The 16,679-nt window shown below is 39.5% G+C and overlaps 2 long non-coding RNA genes across 3 annotated transcripts; both read left to right on the top strand.

Annotated features, from left to right (window-relative positions):
• Positions 1–1,023: 1,023 nt before the first annotated feature.
• On the top strand, positions 1,024–11,028 carry LOC118173316. Of its 2 annotated transcripts, none has more exons than XR_004754122.1 (4): positions 1,024–2,769; positions 3,951–4,157; positions 4,923–5,887; positions 7,511–11,028. It is a non-coding gene; the product is annotated as an uncharacterized LOC118173316 (long non-coding RNA). The 2 variants fall into 2 exon arrangements; XR_004754121.1 differs by lacking the exon at positions 7,511–11,028 and adding an exon at positions 6,758–6,910.
• Positions 11,029–12,332: 1,304 nt separating this feature from the next.
• On the top strand, positions 12,333–14,532 carry LOC118173318. Its single transcript, XR_004754124.1, has 2 exons — positions 12,333–12,653; positions 14,156–14,532. It is a non-coding gene; the product is annotated as an uncharacterized LOC118173318 (long non-coding RNA).
• The last annotated feature ends 2,147 nt before the right edge of the window (positions 14,533–16,679 follow it).

Raw genomic sequence — 16,679 nt, 5'->3', positions numbered from 1 at the left:
ATGCAATAAATATACACAGCTAGTGATTTTCAAACTTATTGTGCTATTAATTGTATTTTCATTAACTCTTGCATGCAAGGCCACGGTCATGCTCGTTTCACACAAGCCCACTTCACTGGATCTCTGCAGCATCTTAAATGTGATTTCATGATTTTCAGCCAGGGAAGAAGAATCATCTGCAGCGTACCCAACTTAAATATCAGATGGTGTCAGGGTGGCCACCAGCTGATTATACACACATGTTAATGAGGCACATGGCAGCAGAGAAAATAGCATTTTGCTTGGGTACTCGCCTCGTGGCAGCAGTTTTCAAAATGCTTAGTTGGAGTTAACTATCTTTGGTGACACTCACAAAGGCTAATACTACCAGAACCTACAGGTAAGTTTTATTTAGGGATGAAATGCGGCACTTTGAAAGATTTTGTGTGCAACGGTTGCAGGTGGTCAGACCACAAAACCATACTGCTTTTTTTTTCTTTAAAAAAAAAAAAAAAAAGGCTTTGGCTATCAACAGAAATGTGGAAACTAAACAAATCACCTCTGGAAAAGTGGCAGTTGTGTGTTGTGTTCTCAGAAAGCTAAAAATAGAGCTCTGCCTGGATTATCCTTTCATCGTGAAGTAGCAAACTGTAGCACTTACCAGCCCTTAAAAAAATTACATACAAGATGATGCAAAACCTTATCTCGTTGGCGTATCTCATCAGGTCAGCAGTGGAGGTGCAGAAAGAGCATTATTTTTAGTCTTTAACCCATCTTCCCTGACCATGTACCAGATTTGAGGAAAATGTTAGCTACCTATACATACTGCAAATGTGCTTATTGAACCTATAGCAAGATCTAAATTGCTAATCATCCTTAAGAGAGAAACTCTTATGCATGCAGTCATCAAATATTGCTTAGTAGTATGCCATCTAAAGGGCATGTTATTTTTCCATGTGTACACATTAAACACTCTTGAGCTTGTGGAGAATCAAAAGTTTCAGCCCTATGTAATGATGTTTTGTTTTTTAACTTTTTTTTTTTTACTGTAGGGAAAAACAGCTGTCATGGCTTATCTATCAGGCAATGAATGTGTTTGGGGTGGAAAGTTGAGGTCTGTTGCTTGTACTGATGGCACAGTTACAGCCTGGAATGTGCCAGAGGTGAGAAAATCCATGAACTTCATTTTTGAGGGAAAATAAAAATATGTGGACTTCAGGCCCAAAACTGCCCTACTGTAAGTATGCCCTCTAGTTCTTGTGTTAGTTTTTTGTTCTTGTTCATTGGTTTTACAGACTCCTACTCCACTTTGTAAACAACTGTTGTGCTCTATCTGCTGAAGGCTAGCCTGCTCAGTATTTCACATGCTGAACCCTTTCCAACTCAGACATAGTAAACTCTGCTTGAAACACGGAATTGTTGTATGGAAGTATGCAAAGGTACCAGTCAGTCAGGTTTTCTATGTTTTCATATAATTAAAAACTATCTTGTGCAGAAATCTCCAGCTATTTGGGTTGCTGATCACTTTTTTTAAAAGCCTAGTTTAAACCACTGCAGGAAAAAAAAAAAAAAGGCACATCAAGGATCTACAAATATTTTATTGCTCCCTGATCTGTCTGAAAATAACAAAAGGAACAAAGAAATGTGGCAATTCTAAGACAATTCACTTCTGCTATTGAAGGCTATTTGCAACTGAGAGGTCTAGTAGTCATCTATCCAATCCACCCAATTTGTACTGAATGTAAGAGTAGCATTTGATTATTTTCCCTTGCTGATTTTGATGGAGGGAACTCTGGATTGTAGAGGGACTATGCAATGATCAACCACGTACTGCTGTTCATTATCAGATTTGCTGATTAGCACTTTAGACGGTTTTATTTTTTATTTTTGGAGGTTAGTTCCTGAACATTGTTGTCTAGGGTAGTTGCCCTAAAACCTCTAAATATTATTCAAGAGCAGCTTATTTGTCACTACTGTCACAGTTGCATATAAATGCAGTCTTAAAATGCCTGGGACGTTCTTCTGAGAGTCGGCATTGAAACGAACTGGCAGAGAAAGGTAGAAAACTTTGTGTACAGCTGTGCAAGATGTAGATCCAGAAATGGGTTATGGATTTCCTGGGACCACGGTGCTTCTCCAAAACACGAAGGAAAAGGAATGTGAGGAAGATTGGTGAAGGAATTTTGGTTTCTGTGTTTTAAGAGAAGTTGACTGGAAAATTGTATTGCCCTGACCCGAAGCACAACAATCTGCAGCCACTGGATGAGATCTGAAGGGCAAGCAATACAAAGGATATTTTTACTTTAACAAGGTAATCTTTGGAAGGAACGACTTGGCTGTGTGTCAGAAATGCAGAAACACAATGGAGCACGCTGAGTCACGGTAATCCAGGGGGATGTAGGTCCAACCAGAGAAAATGCAAATTAGAAAACAAGTTGTGTTTGGGTGTTTTTTTGAGTAAAATCTTCAATGCACACATGAGGAGTAATTTTTGAAGTGTTTCTGAGAATTTCACATAGCCTAATTCACTTTGATGTGAACAAACCATACTGTAATAATTAACTCTGTCACTAACGGGCACCTTACTGTTTGTGACCAGGGTGAGCAGTGGCAGTCAGGCTCCTCGCAGGCAGTACCGCATCCGAAACCACCGCAGCCCCAGCACAGGCTCACGACGGCTGCCTGCGGAGCCTGGCAGGGGCAATCTGGGCAACAGCTCGCTGCTTTTCCACGTCACTGCTTTCACACTGCTGAGCTACTCACTCAGTAAACAAGGAGCCTCTCCTATCTGTGAGTAATTTAAAAAATACTAATGTTTATTAATATCTTATCTAAATAACTTGATTTGCATAATAATGAGTTAGCTGTTCACCTCCTTTCAATCACTTGTAAAAATGTACTTGGGCTCAACGTGAAATCCTGTGCAGAGATCAAGGGAAGGATTTCCATGCACTTGAGCTGAATCAAACATGCCTGTTCCTGTCAAAGGACAGCTTTCCGAGCCTGTTGCATGTAAAGTATGTCCACAACAGGGCTTTACACACTTGATTGCAAATTTTTGTTGTGACAGTTAGCTGAAACTTTTTAATTGCATCCTAATGTGATTCTTCAATCAGTGCGCTTGTTTGCATTCTTCAGGTACTTGTATACTCTAGTTAATTTCACACACTATTTATTTATTCATTACTTATTCTCATGCCTAGTGCTCCGACTGTTTAAATTACCTACTTTCCCCCATTGTTCTGATTAGTTTTGACCTACCTCTTTCACTTCTTTGTATGAATTAGCTTGAGCCTATTGTATCAGCACAGCATCTCCAGTGTTACTGTCCTGAAAGTACAGAAGTGGAGATGGCCTGGAGCAGAGAACAGAACAAACACTGTTCTGATCACTGCCACCACCACTGGAACAGAAAGAGATTAGTCAGACGTGTTGACTTTCCTTATTTGCTCTGCAGTGGTAGAGTTAACTGCTGGCTCTCCTATGCTCTCCATGGCAGCTGCATTTAGCTTGAAACACTAATGGAAAATGGAAATATATTGCACTTCTTCAAAATGTGAAGAACTGAGGAAAAACTGTTCTGTGTGTTTGTTTCAGCAGCTATGCATCACCTCTTTCATTACCGCATATATTTTAGAGCAATTGAGGCAGTATATGCCAGCTGATGAAGTAATAATCAGGATGATATTACATCAACCTCTAAAAAACAGCTTTGCCTTTTTTTCTAGGTCAAAAAAGTCAAGCGTCAGGGAAAAACTTCGTGCTCAGTTTGGTTTAAAGATAGAATTTAGTTTTATACACTGGGTCCTAACAGCATCAATCACAGCTTAAATGGGTAGAATGTTAGTCAAAAGTACCAGCTCTTTGACATTTGTACAAATTTTGTAGGAGTTGGGAAGTTCAGACTCTACCTTGCTTTCTTATCCCTCCTCTTCTCTGAACCCCACCTCTCCCCCCCTTCCTCACTTCAGGCAGCTTCTGCGGGAGGAACCACTTATGCACTGAAGATTCCAGATGTGAATCAGGCGTCGTGTGTGACAGCATTTCAGGATGCCAGGATTTACTGCCCACTGTTTCACCTAGCAGTTTGTTGTAGCTGTTGGGACTACTGCGATGACAGATACCTCTCCAAGGACACCTTATTAAAGGGAGCAGGACGTACATGGCAATGTATGAAGGTAAGCATAAGGCACTATGCACACAGAGTATTGAACTCCCTCACAGAACTGGGACTTGGAATTGCAGATCTGATCCTTCTCTCTGCTCTGGTTTATTATTGGCCATATAATACATAATTTTTTAATAATCAGCTTAGCAATATTTATACAAAAGTTCTGATGTCCAATGAGTGTTTTTTTCCAGTAACATTCTCCTATTTCAGTCACCAAAAATACAGTCCTTAGCAGCAGTATGACTTGCAGTAGCTTTGTTTTAAGGATGCTTTAATACAACAGCCTGAAATAGAATCGTTTTTAGTTTTCCAATACACATAAACCTTCTCCACATAGTGGTTTTAAGTGTTTGAAACAAACTAGTAGGAAAAAAAAATACCAAATTCCAGTAACACCATACATGCGATAAGAACAAATCTGATTTCTTGTGTTGCAACAAAAATGCATTGCTATCACAGCTCATCTTCCCAGAATGATTTCATAAAATATACAACAGCATGTTAGATGAAATCTGCTTTCTTGACTAAATCCAGCTATCTCATCTGCTGGACTCCTTAAAGCTTAGCAGGGGTCTGAAAGCCAAGCCAGGCACTGATGCTTCTGGAGTTGAAGAACTTTGTTTAGGAGTCTCAGCTGAATGTTCCCACTAAAATTCAATTGAACCTGACAGACTTGTCTGTTTTAATTATTACACTTGAGACTTTCTTCCTCTTCCCTCTTTTTTTCTTGCACATACCAGGTATTTTATGCCGACTGCTTTGTAAATCCAAGAGATGCTGCACTACCTGCCTGTACCTGTTGAGGAGTCCAGCCTGCTGGTTACCAAGAGACAGCAAGAGCAGCCTTTTGGAAGAAGGACGGCGTGGCATTTCAAATGACCACCACATTGGATCTGGCAATCCAGCAGTCAAAACCATGGAAATTCTAAGTGTGTGTTCCTAACATCTTGCTGTCAAATGTATATAGAGAGAAGCTTTTCTTTGCATCTGTTCCCTCTGGTTGGAAGGACGCTGGACACAAAAGCACAAAGGGAAACTAATGGTTAAGAATGCAGAACCCTTTGCCAACCAGAGAAACTCCAGCAGAGAACACCTCTTGAGCTATGGTAAAACTATTGTATGTACCTAGGGTGGAGCTCTATTATCTTCTGCGTAGTGTAAAGCATAGAAAAGACAAACAGCAATTCTTGTGACATTATTTTTAATCAGGTGTCTGCCACAATCCTGGATCTGAGTAAGGCAGCACAGTTGAGAGAATTTTCAATGCATAAAGCTAAAAGGTTGTGAGCATGGCACCAAGTGCTCAGTCCCATTTAGAAACATGAATGTTTGCTAGTCCTGTTTTCTCTTACAGTAAAATCTCAGCAGGTCTCAGGTTTCATACCATCAGGAAGATTTGAAAGCACACCTTCCTGCATGGAAGGGCACAGAACAGAAATAATTCCCCTGGGATGTGGATCAGCACTGAAGCAGTATTCTATTTTCAGAGCTCTACTGGAATGTTTCCAAGACCACCATGACACAACTACTTCAGTATGGGTGGTAAACATGTCTCTACTGCAAACGTTTCTGCACTGTTTGCTGTGCATTCTTTAACAACTGTTGCTTTAGTGGATGGATTCTCTCTGCTGCCACCTCATCCCTGGACCCCTCTCTGAATATACACATGGAAAAAAGCAAACAATGTGCTTTGCTGAACAGATACCATTTACTAGGTGGAGCCTGCAGATAGTCAAGGTAAGAAATAATCTGATCATTATATGAGTGCTAAACCACAGCATAATTACTTTCTGCTTTGAGCCTTGTCACTTAATGAAGCTGCTTCCAGTTACAAGGAAGTAAATGCCTGTACCTGTCATGGATAAGGCAGTCGCTAGCAGAAAGACAGAATTGGGTTAGCACCCTTAGATAAAAAACTAATTAACCAGTATTGATATTTTTTAAATGAACTGAGCATTACTGCCTTCCTCCATGGAGACACGATCAAGGCTGCTTACAGTGTTGTGTAAGAGGGACTATATGGATATGGTAGAACAGATGCTGCAGTATCTCTCTCCAGCATCTGCTTATCACAATGTATTGCAAAAGCACACAGACATTAATCCCAAAATTCAAGTACTATTGCTTAAATAGCACTTGGGACTCTGTGAACAGAGGTTCTGCTTTTAACACTTTATGATCAAAGCCATATTTTTATTTTTAAAATTGAGATTATTTAATTTCAGTCAAACTAATAAATTCAAAGCTACATCTACTTTCTGTTTCCTGAAGTTTACTGTTAATGAGACACAGCAGCACTGACAGCTAGTAATATCAAATGTTGTGGTACCACAACAGAAATCTGGGCATCAAGCCTCAAACATGCATACTACACTGAACTGAACACTAACAATTTTTTATAGCTACTGCTTTTCATCTAGGACCCCGGTCGTAGTTCTCTCACAACACAGGTCTTACAGATGTGGCAGGTACAATGGGAGCATCACCACTGTACTTGCTAGCACTGATTACTTAAGTCTTACGAAAATACACCTTATAGCTACCTATAAAATGTTACATGTGCTAAAGCTCTTAATGCATTTTGTAATGCTAAAAGGATATTTCCAGGGTACCTCTTTCCCCAGATTGTATCTGTTGATACCTTGGCAACTGTATTTACACAAGAAACAAGGTGGTTAAGAACAGCAGAGACTGCCCTCCTGAAAGTCCAGACTTAGGAGCACCAATTAAAACTTAAGCTCAAAAACCGGCTCCAGAGCAAGCAAGTTCCTGCATGTTCACCAGTACTGTTGTAAATAAGGACACCCGTCTTCCCCAGCAGTGAAGTCCTGTATATACCAAACCTCTTTATCAAAAATCACTGTTAATGATTTTTTTTAGTTACCTCTAATCCCAGTTAAAACTTTAAAAAAAAAAAAAATGTGGTCTTGACTTTATCTCCATAATACAGGTGCTATTTTCCTGTAAAATTCAGTTCTTTATTCTGGAGAAAGCAAAGTCCATTCACTATAAGAGTTGCTTAAAATGCTTTATTTTATTAAGTGAATCGAATGTGTACAAGTAAATTCATACAGAATGTTCAATACAAGCATACTTAACATGTTTATAGTATCTAGGATTCTGTCTAATTGTCAGGAGTTTAAATACTGCCTGATGTGGGCCTAATGTATCAATGCTGTAAGCTGTTCAACACTTAAAACAGGCTCCATATCCCACAGTACAGGGTGTCTAGATGAAGCCCTACCACAACCATCACAGTACTGCAGTGTAATTACATTAAAAAAAAAAAATATCAACGATTTCTAACAATCCTATAATGGCCATGCAATCATTCACTCACTGGAAACTTCTCTCTTGTAGAACTGCAAGTAATCCATGACTGAGAGCGTGTTTTATTGGGAGTGCCTGTACCTGCTGAGAAACCACCAGCTTTTAAGGGAGTAGTGAGCCGATCTTGGAAACTTCAGTTTTTCAACTTAAAATCCATGAAGTCACGGGAAAGTTGCCTGTTTGTAAGTACACAGTACTAGTACTTCAACTCCATGTTAAGAAGTGTGTAACACCTCTGTCCTAACTGTAAGGGAATTAGATCGTACTCCTGGAGTTTTCTTCCAAACACGGCCTTTTCTTTGTAGGCTATCACAACACACTAATGTTGCTAAAATGGAATCCTGAAATGCAGCGTCTCCCCATACGGAATTCCAGCTAGCAGTACTATGCTTGAGTTCAGTACCAACTATGCTGATACACCAATTTCATTAAACCTCAATATGCTTAGAGGTCACTTCTCTTCACATGCCAAAGCTGCAGAGGTTAGGATGGAGCCAAAATGGTCCTGGTGTTATAATAAAGCCCTAAGAAAGGCAGCAGGTTGTATAGTTACCTCCTTGTGAGCAAAATCCCTGCCCTAAAACTATGCAACCTACTACCTCTTCCTAGGAGCCCAATGCTTCCTTTTTGCAGTTCTTCATACTTCGCAGCTCTTTGCGAAGTCACCTTAGCTCACCGGCTGCTTTTGGCCTCCTGCATTTTTAGGCCAGGGCGTGTCCTGTAAGCTCGCACTGTTCAGTGAGTGGTTAACCAGTTCACCGCTCCTGGCTTAAATACTCCTGAATGGCTCCATTTTCTCTCTTACTATGCTAGATTTTCAGTCCCAAAAAGCATTTTTGTGCTTTTTCTCTTGTTGCTAGAGCAAGATGCTAGCTGCTCACTCTACTGCAGAAGCAGCTAGACTTGAGTACACCTAAGACTTAAGAGGGAAAAAAGAACAAAGTAAGCTTTAAATCTCTTTTGTAAAAACATAACCACTTCAGAGAAAAATTACAATTCTGGATCTTGGGCGCCCAAACGTCATAGCTTTACACTCCCAAACAGTTCAGGGGTGAGTTTTGGCCGTTCAACACTTTAATCTTTGTATTACATTGTTTAAGTCTCACTTGCTAGAAGAGCTAGAGAAAAATAAACAGACATATTAATAAAGTATAACTGTAAGTTTTCCTTCCAACATCTACTAAACAACTGAAGTAGTGGAACTTTAATGCATTACAGGAATTGGGGTCTCAAAACAGTTTAAGTCACAGTGTACGTGCCTGAATCACCAGAATTTTTAAACACACCAAACTGTTTCAGAGTAATTTCTGGTCTATGGGGTATTCCACTCCATAGCTAGTAACAGACATTTTCGATATCCAGTCAGCACTGTGCCACTCACCTTGGAAGAAATGTCACAGCAGTCGAATACCATTTAGGGTTTGCACCATCCACACTGATTGTTAATCAGTGACATAATTTACAGGATTAATTTCATACTTTACAACCCTAAACTTATCTGACAAAAATATTTTTACTCACTCGATGTGGAAATGAATGACTGCAAAGGACCGCAGTTTGTTTTACTCCTCAGGGAAGGCAATAGATTGTATAGTTATCTCCTGAACAGGGTAAAATAACTACCCTACAACTATACAATCTACTACCTCACTCCGACAGAGAACCGTGTACTTAAGATCTTTGCTGAAGTAGCTAACCATAGCTCATTCTGAAGAGTGTTAATATGTGATGCTTCGTGTAGCAATGTGAAAGAACACAACTTATCAGAACATCAATCATTTGTAGTTGATTGCCCAACCTTAAAGGAATCAATCTATTTTTATTATTATTCTTTAGAGAAGAAAAATGAATATAGAATGACAACCTTGATTTTTCTAAGAACTACAGAAATCTAAATGCAATTACCTGTAGGTGCTGCAGAAACATTTCTCTCCTATAAAGAACATTCCAAGTATAGAAGTTCAGTAGAATCTGACATTGAACTTTAAAAGTGAAGTGTTTCCACTGTTGACTTTCTGCCACTTTAGGAAAGACAGTAGATTGTATAGTTATCTCCCAGTTGTGGGTATGACCCTAAAACTATACAACCTACTACCTCATCCCACAGTGCAGGCATCTTCGGAGGTGACGTCGAAAGATCGGCTTTAAAAGAGACAAGTTAAGCCAGCTGCAGACAGCACTTACAATGGACAATACCGGTTACAGAAAAAACATTCCTCTTTCTCCCCAGTCATGCAACAAAGTTATTTTAAATCTAAATTCCTTAGTTCCAAAATTTTACCATTTGGTCTTAATATATTTAAACTCTAGACACTTAGCAAGCTGTAGTAGGTACAGCAACTACAGTCATCAAACCTTTCTGTTACAGGAAAAGTACCATTAGCATTCCACAGATGTAACCTCTCAGCTGAAATTAGAAAACAATGCCTATCAGAAACATCACACACAGACCTAAATTTCTTCTTCTTTAGAACTTTAAAGTAATAAAATCTAGGGCCATTAATAGCTCAAAGAAAATCACGTACTTTCTAAAACAGTATTTTATGGCTTTTCTGGTAGTCTGAAATGGCAAACAGTTCTGTGCACACGGATTCTTTTATTATAAACAAAACTTATTTAGGCCCATACTCTGACACTTAATTGTTAAACTGCCTTACCAAAAGGCCACTTAAAATATACTTTTTTTTTGCATCAGAAACAAATGCATTTTCTCATTGCCCCCAACAGAACCTTAAAGCCAGTATCTCCATTACCATAGCTCAACATGACCTTGAAGTAAAAATCTTAAAATATTGAAATAAAAATACTTGCCAGACTGATGTGTGACTTACAATCCCCTTCTTAGCAAGGACATCTTGAGAACAGAGCTGAAGAGGAAAACTGATCATTTTGTCAGTGTAACTTATAAGATTGCTGAAAGTGTTTACAGAAATGCAGGTTTTCAAACATTAAATACATGTCGTACTAGTACTTCATCCCAATTCTAAGCTGAGGTTTTCAGACTAGTCATCAAACAAAGCCTTGATAGAACAAGAGCTCCTAATGCATGTTAATGCCCTTGCCAAAAAACACAACGCGTGATCCAATGCATTAATATACAAAGGGATGACGTTATTCCTTGAACGGAGAAAAAAAATGAAAGTACTTTCCAACCCCCCTCAGTGCTTTACTCCAGAAATCTTTATACAAATACTGATGACAAAATTTGGTGAATCACTCTTAATATCTTGCTTGTAACTGGTTAGAAATCCCATTATTTGCTTTTGTTAACTTACATGCCTACTGGAACGTATACTTTACCATGCACAGATGGACACAAGCAGTTGGTCCCCATGTCCAAAACAAATAAATTAGAACAGTAGCAGTGGGACAAAGTCAAATGGCTATGAAGCGCTGGCACATATCACATCCTTTTTGTGAGCTCAGGCAGAGGTCCTGCTGTCAAGCAAATATTCAATGGAGCTGCTGGCAGTCCTTTCATAGTTCCTTGTTCCTACACCTAAACCTTCAACTGACAAGCAAAATTCATGTAAAGAACCAGTTCCTAAATGGGAGCCTGCCTGAGGCCTCAGTGCGGTGATCCTAGCTACAGGAAGCATCAGCTCACTGTTTGTCACTCAGTGCTTCCATGAAGTCCAAAATCTTTAATTCCAGGTGGAACTTTAAGATGAAGCTGCTGATTTCCTACACCCAGCAAGGTATGCCAAAACCCAGAAGGTATGCCAAAAATATGAAATATATTAAATATGCAGGACACTTGTTAGTTACCTATTTTCAAATGAACCCTGAAGGACACTAAGATTACTTTCTTATTTCACCACTTCTAGATAGAAGTTAGCTAAAAACCTAACCAACTTGAGAAGATGCATCAAATTTTTTGTAGTTATTTCCACTGACAGTATGACTTCCCAGTCAAGTTCTGTTATAAGACATTTTAAACCATTTTCTACTGCCACCATGACATTTTCTTGTTATTTGTAGCTCCTCAATCCATAAGCATTTGTCTGCTTTCAGCTTCCTGAAACAAGAGCCATTCATCTACTCCAGGTCTGGAAGGGCTGTGTGTTCCTTGAGGTCATAAATGTCCTTGAAAAAATACTTTGAATGACATCCAATTGTTAACCTGTTGTTATATACAGGAGTCTGGCTTGAGATTGATTATAAAGGGCACTAGAAAAACCACACTCTGTAACAAATATGCCTTAAGAAGGATCATCACATATCCTGTCTTTTAACTATCCGAGAGAAGCACTTTTATTGACATTACATCACTCATATAGGGGACCTACTATTTTTAATTTGGTTCAATGCTAGAAGGGCATAGAATTAAAAGAACCCAAGTTCTAGTCAAAATTGTCTATTGAAAGCGTATTCATGCAAAGTCTAGCTCATTAGTGGTTTGCTTCATGTTAGTCCTGAAGTTTTGGGGTTTATAAGAAGTAAACATACAGGTTATTTCTAACAGTTTCTAAAAACTCTATCATGTGAGTTGTATTGTCCTCTCAAGGAATGAGAGCTGCCGTGTTTTCCTTCAGGTCTGCTGCATTCCTCTTCCCTGATACGATACATCATGCTTTCCTGGCAGGTACACAAGCAGAGAAGCTTGATGTACAGCACGCTGGATAAATTATACTCCTGGCACAGCCTCTACTGACTTGGTATCATCCTAGCTTGAGGTGAATCTGTTATTGCACACAGCCCTGCTGCTGAAGTCACCGTGCTGGTGACATCATGCCCGAGCACACAGGGAGGAGTTTCAGGGCTGGCTACCTGCACATTCTGTACTTCAGCAGTGAACACTTAGACAATTAATTTCTTCAGCTTTTAAAAATACATAATTAACTCCTTTTCCCTTGCAGCAGCTGCGTCCAAAGGGTATTTTTCCAGTCATGGTGTGCTTGTATTTAAACATGCCCGAAGCAGTGGAAGTGAAGAAAATGACACTACTCGTGCAACTTTCCCACAGCACTGACAGGGATGACTGAGTTTGCTGCCAAACAAGTGCGCTGATGCTGCCTACCTACCCCAGCCAAGGGCTGAGGCCCGAGCCTGTACTCTGCTCTAACCACACGATGGAGCTCTGGCATTTACATTACAAGCATTAACACCAGTTCCTTGCCCCTTAACTTCATCATCTGCACTGGAGCTACACTTCAACTTGCACCGTCTCTTGGTGAGTGCATTTCTGCCTCATTCTCCAGCCCCCCCGAAGGCCCTGCCCATCAAGCTTCCCCGGTGGCTGCACCCAGACTTACAACTCACTTTTCCTGGGTTGGTTTCGCCGGTTTGGGAGCTGGGGATACAACAACGCGAGTAACACAAACTTAACTAGGCTTCGAATTGCTTCCCTTCAACTGACCTTCCCTTCAACTGACCCTACGCTGCTCTCACATACTGTGTCCATACATCATCTCTCTCTCCAAAAGAGTTTAAGATTGCATAGTTACTGAAATTGAAGTTTTAATTAGTGTGAACTAATATCTCCTCTTCTGTATTCACGTTTGCATTGTACCTTTTTATTAATACAGTGCTCGTCTTGCCAGAGCCTTGCTCCTAATTTGCATCCAAGACGAGTGACAGTAGTAGAATCTAAATGGGCTCTGGCCTTCTGAAGTACACTTTTCAAGTTTTTGGTGGTTTTTGTTGTTGTTTTTTTTTGATCTACCTGTACACGTTTGAAACCTCTGAAACAGTCCTGAACTGCATAGGAAAAAAACTTTTGATGAATGCTTTATCTTCCAACTTGATTTTGTCCATTTCACAGCACAGAAGAAATAACCTAAAGCAGAAAGCATGTTTGTAAAACCAATACTTGTTACCCTAACTATACTTTACTGACATCTATACGTGATACAGAGATTACCAGATGCTTTGAGGCATATAATGAATGCTATAGTACATCCTTATATGAAAAGACCATTTCGCAACTGTAAATGCATAAACGGCTTGTTACAATAGACTTCTATTCTAATACTTCATTTCAACTTTAAAACTCAGAAGATAAAATTAAACATAGCAGAAAAAGCTGTAATTTTAAAATAAAAGTATATGAAGATTGAAACTGAACAGGTGAAGGGCGTTGTCTTTTTCTTTGTGCCAAATAAATTCATCTACAGTGAAACTAGGCACTGACCAAGAAAGTAAACATTGTTTAATCAGAATGTAAGCCTTGCCAAGTGAAGGCCAGAGGCCTTTTCAGGAGTTCTCCAAAACTTACTATTTAGTACCTTTATTTGGACATGGAGTCAAGTAAGCAGCAATACAATGGATTAAGTGTAAATAAATAATACCAGAACACTTGTTTGAACTGGCAAATTCTACAGAGGGGAGAAAGAACACAAGCAGTTTCAGTGCCCACTACACTAAGATATAGATGTGCTTAAACTCTAAGCATGAGCAGCATCAAATCGATGCATCTGGAAAGGGAGATGTATCCACTGCAGTATTTCTTTGTATTTTTCATACAGCAGCATAAGATTAATGCCTCTGTCATCAATAACATCTTTGACATTTCTGATTGAGACACTAGATAAAGATTTTCACAAAATCTATACTCCCCACTTATGTTTAATTGCTTTGATATAAAGCATCCTGGTTTTAAATTATAACATAAAATATTACTGTTTTGTTCCGTTTTCCATTGTTTAATTTTCATTTCTTTTTCTGATCACACAGTTACAGAAATAATGTAAATATCCAGAAACCACAGCTTGAAAGAAATCTGAAGTCACTGCTAACCGCTCATGCACAGAATGAAGCCTATCTGCAGAAAAGTAAAGTATGTGATCATAATTAATATCTCTTGAACACGAACAAAGAACAAACACAATGCAAATTGTAGCATCTTCTGTATGTACTCAAATTTTTACATCAGAAATAAGCCATCTATATCTAAGCGATCATAATTCTTCAGTTCTGGAATTAGACTATATAAATGAACGGTTCATATTCCTAATTTAATTCTTTCTACGCTAGTCAAAAATAAGTACTGTTAACACATTTCAGTTACTTAAACAAATTGCCTCTTGCTGTATGCATACACAGCACCACTTTTCAAAAAATAATATTAGTAATCGCATTGGAGAAATAGTTTACTGTTTAATAAAGACAAATAAAAAAGCAGATGTAGCGTGTCCAAATCCGTGCATAATCAGTGCTCCAGCGCAGAAAAAAGGTTGACTACTTACTATGGCACAGCCACGGCAGAGCAGAGCACCTGCATTATTTCAGTTGACAAACCAGACTAAAGAAAAGCCTCTGGAGGCTTTTAAGCTTTTATAAATACTTTCTAAGTATGTACACATGCACATTTATCTACGTAAAGATGTCAGACGTAGAGATTATTGAAAAATAAGCCGGTGAATGTCTTTACAGGATGCAAACTGACCTCATCTTTTGCAGACACGTTAATTCTGGATCCTGTTGATTGAGAGTACGTTACATGACAGAAGAATCATTTTCATGTTTCACGTTCAGTGTACAGTATTCCCTACACAAGTGGGGAATGTTGGCTAAAGCCTCAGTAATGTTAGGTAATACTTCACAGCAAGAAAACGATTACCCTAAGATGTCTTACATTCAAAAGGATTTATGAAAATGTGTGTCAGGCAGTACTTCAGCAATAGAAATATGTACGTGAGTATGCCTCGCTTTAGCTACAACTGCTAATGCCGTGCAGGTCTCAAGGCATTTCTGAATGGAAGCCATCACTTCAGTTCTTCCTGCTTCAAACAGGAATGTACGTTTATCAGTATACAGATGTGAATTTATTCACTGTATTTGTCGCTTATGATTTACTACTAGTAAGTGAGCTATGCTTTTGTTCCTACAAGGCAGGTTAATTTATCAGAATGTAGACAACTGAAGGGAAAAAAGTGGAAGAAATAGAGAACTTTTTTTAAACACAACAGCTTACTGCTACCTATCTGATACCGCTTCAATTTACCAAAACAGTATCAGTTTTCTTCCAAAGAACAATTAAGGAAAAAAACCCTTTTACCTATTAAGAGAGTACGTTACAGACAACTTGTTTGGCTTCAAGTTTGCATGTTAATAAAAATGCACAAAATCAGCAAATAATGATGCTGATACACGTTTTCAAGAATGCTGTATTATATTAATTGCTACTATAATTAGCTATTGCCTATTATAAATCATGGGAGCCTTTTATTTAGGAATGAAATGTTTCCACTACTAAGCAACAGAGGACGACACAGAATCCATTTATCAAAAGGAAGGTAAAAACAAGGATTCTCCTTGGTGGTGTTAGTAGCAGTAGTAGGGAAACAAAGCAAGTAATTTGATTTGTCTACATTTCCTTTTGCCAAGTCTCTAATCTTATTACAAAAAATAATTTCTTCGCATGACCCATAGAAATTGATGTTGCATTTCAAGAGATTTGGTGAGAAGTGCAGCAGAGAAGTTGCAACCAACAATTTAGAAAAATATAAATTGCCCTATGGCTGTTCATTAAGTTCATCTTAATGAAGATGGACAGTGTAGGGAAAAATAATTACTGAATTCCTTCATAAAGCTGACTGGACTAGAAAGCTTGAGGAGTCACCATAGGTAAGCCCTGGGGTAACTCTGGGCTATTTAACATGCGAACAGCACAGGTTAACCCTGACAAGAGGAGACACAACTATACAACTGCTTCACTGAAGTCCCCCTGGCAGCTGGGGATGAGAATGCACTTGAAGTAGAAAAGTGATGCTCTATTTATTAAATATTCCTTAAAGAACTTAAGAAAGCGTTATTGTTTCCAAAAGGACAAATTCATATTTTTGTATTCTCCTACGCCATTAACTTTGACCCCAGCTTACAACCGAGTCACCCTGCAGGACGATGCCAGGGGCATCACGAAGGGAGTGGGACTCGATGCTCCCAATGGGTCCCTCCCCGGGATGCTATTCTATGGTTTAAAATATTTTCGCACGATACTATACGCGTTTTCCAGCCCATTTCTCCGTCCCCTTTACGACCTGCGTTATAAAAGCCTGCCCGCACTGTACCGCCCTCCCGGAGGGCGGCCCCACAGGGAAGGGAGGCCCCGGCTCCCAGCGCGCCGCAGCCCCCCCGGGCCCGCAGGCTGCGCTCCCCCCTGTACCCGAGTCACGCCGCAAGCGCGCCGCTGGGCCCTGGGCCGCGCTGGGTGGGCCGAGGCCGCCGTGGGATGGCGCCGGGGCCGCCCCAGCGCAGC

This window comes from Oxyura jamaicensis, chromosome 12, assembly GCF_011077185.1.
Source record: "Oxyura jamaicensis isolate SHBP4307 breed ruddy duck chromosome 12, BPBGC_Ojam_1.0, whole genome shotgun sequence".
NCBI lineage: Eukaryota > Metazoa > Chordata > Aves > Anseriformes > Anatidae > Oxyura > Oxyura jamaicensis.
Note: the sequence above shows the minus strand (reverse complement) of the source record. Positions and strands in the feature narration are given on the sequence as shown.